We start from the raw sequence: 3,035 nt of genomic DNA, 5'->3' as shown, positions 1-3,035 counted from the left end.
CATATCTTTTAAGAACTTTCTCAAGTTGATTATTACAGAAATGAGTACCCCGATCACTTATTAAAGCTTTCGGTGTTCCAAACCTTGCAAAAAGACGTTTTAAAAAGTTGACTACAACTCGTGCATCGTTAGTTGGGAGAGCTTGTGCTTCCGCCCATTTAGATACATAATCAATGGCAACGAGAATGTAGAGATTATTATGAGATTTTGGAAATGGACCCATAAAGTCAATACCCCAAACATCAAATACTTCACATACTTGAATGACATTTTGTGGCATTTCATCACGTTGACTTATTTTTCCGGCCCTTTGACATGCATCACAGGATTTGCAAAGAAGGTGTGCGTCTTTGTAAATTGTAGGCCAATAGAATCCAGCATCATAAACTTTTCTTACTGTTAGTTGAGGCCCATAATGCCCTCCTGTTGGTCCTGTGTGACAATGGTTTAAGATTTTACTAGCTTCATCTCCGAATACACATCGGCGTATTATTCCATCGGGACAACTTTTAAACAAATGTAGATCTTCCCAGAAATAGTGTTTTATATCACTAAAGAATTTCTTTCGTTTTTGGTACGATAATCCTTTTTCAAGGAATCCACATACTAAGTAGTTTCCATAATCTGCAAACCATGGAATTTTATTATAATTTATCTTCAATAGATATTCATCAGAAAAGTTGTCTTGTATGGCCGATTCATTTAGGACTTCTAATTCAGGATTTTCAAGACGAGAAAGATGATCAGCGGCGAGATTTTCTGCTCCTCTTTTATCTCGGATTTCAATATCGAACTCTTGTAAGAGTAAGATCCAACGGATTAATCTTGGTTTGGCATCTTGTTTCGAAAATAGGTATCTAAGAGCAGAATGGTCGGTATAGACCACCGTTTTAGCTAGAACGAGATATGAACGAAATTTGTCAAAAGTAAAGACAATAGCAAGGAGTTCTTTTTCAGTAGTTGTGTAATTCGTTTGTGCTCCTTGTAACGTCTTACTAGCATAATATATAGGTTGAAATCGTTTTTCAATCCTTTGTCCTAAAACGGCTCCCATTGCAAAATCACTTGCATCGCACATAAGTTCAAACGGTAGATTCCAATTTGGAGTTATCATGATTGGCGCATTAGTGAGTTTTTATTTAAGAATATTAAAAGATTTGATGCATTCATCTGAAAAGATGAATGGAGCATCCTTTTCTAGGAGTTTATTCATAGGAGTGGCAATTTTAGAAAAATCTTTTATGAAACGTCGGTAAAGACCGGCATGCCCTAGAAAACTCCTAACTCCTCTAACAATGGTGGGATGTGAAAGTTTAGCAATTACATCTACTTTAGCTCTATCCACTTCAATTCCTTCCTTTGAAATTTTATGACCAAGAACGATGCCTTCTTTAACCATGAAATGGCATTTCTCCCAATTAAGTACTAGATTTTATTGCTCGCATCTAATAAGCATTCATTCAAAATTAACTAGACATGATTCAAAAGTATCACCGAAGACTGAAAAGTCATCCATGAAAACTTCCATGCATTCTTCTATCATGTCGTGAAAAATCGCCATCATGCACCTTTGAAAGGTTGCAGGGGCGTTGCAAAGTCCAAATGGCATGCGTTTGTAAGCAAAAGTACCATAAGGGCACGTGAATGTGGTTTTCTCTTGGTCTTCGGGTACTATTGGAATTTGAAAATATCTGGAAAAACCATCAAGAAAACAATAGTAACTGTTTCCGGCTAATCTTTCCAACATTTGATCAATGAAAGGTAAGGGAAAGTGATCTTTTCTGGTGGCGTCATTTAATTTTCTATAATCAATACAAACACGCCATCCTGTTACAGTCCTAGTAGGAATAAGCTCATTTTTCTCATTTGTAATGACAGTCATGCCACCCTTCTTAGGCACGCATTGAACTGGGCTTACCCATGGACTATCAGAGATTGGATAAATTAAACCTGCATCTAGCAGTTTAATAATTTCTTTTTTAACAACATCTTGCATATTAGGATTTAGTCTTCGTTGGCGTTGCACATACGTTTTATGACCTTCTTCCATAAGGATTTTATGTGTGCAATACGAAGGACTTATTCCTTTAATATCATGAATTTTTCATGCAATGGCTGGTTTATGAGCTTTTAACACAGAAATGAGTTGTGATTTCTCATTTTCAGTAAGAGAAGACGATATTATTACAGGTAATTCAGATTCACCAAGTAAATAAGCATATTCCAAATAGTTTGGAAGTGGCTTTAACTCTAATGTCGGAGGTTCTTCTATCGATGATTTATATCGATATCTGTCTTCTTCTTTTAGCATTTGAATTTCTTCTGTTGTTGGTTCATATCCATTAGCCATAAGTGTAGCTAACATTTCAGTTTCATCAATTGGTTCAGTTCCTTCTCCTAAATAACATTCTCCTGTTCCTTGTAATTCTGGAAATTCTTCTAACAATTCTGCATGTGATTCTATAGTTTGAATATAATAGCATGTATCATCTGCAGATTGCGGTTGTTGCATTGCTCTATCAATTAAAAAGGTAACACTCTCGTCCTCTATAATTAAGGTCAATTTCTTACCAAACACGTCTATCATTGCTTTAGCCGTGTTTAAGAATGGTCTTCCTAATATGAGAGGAACTTGAGAATCTTCTTCCATGTCCAGAACAACAAAATTTACTGGAAATACTAAAGTACCAACTTTAACTAGCATGTTCTCCATTATCCCTCTAGGATATTTTATTGATCGATCGGCTAGTTGTATGCTTATTCTTGTTGGTTTCAATTCTCCAAGGTCTAGTTTAGTGTATAGTGAATACGTCATTAAATTTATACTAGCACCTAAGTCTGCCAATGCTTCTATTGAACTAAGACTACCCAGAAAACATGGAATTGTGAAACTTCCTGGATCTGATAATTTTTCTAGTATCTTATTCAGCAGCACTGCAGAATAATTAGCATTCATAGTAACAGCCGAGAGTTCTTCCATTTTCTTTCTATTCGAGATTAGATCTTTCAGAAATTTAGCATATCTAGGCATTCCT

Source organism: Rutidosis leptorrhynchoides, chromosome 4, assembly GCF_046630445.1.
Source record: "Rutidosis leptorrhynchoides isolate AG116_Rl617_1_P2 chromosome 4, CSIRO_AGI_Rlap_v1, whole genome shotgun sequence".
Classification (NCBI taxonomy): Eukaryota; Viridiplantae; Streptophyta; class Magnoliopsida; order Asterales; family Asteraceae; genus Rutidosis; species Rutidosis leptorrhynchoides.
This window is presented reverse-complemented; position numbering follows the sequence as displayed.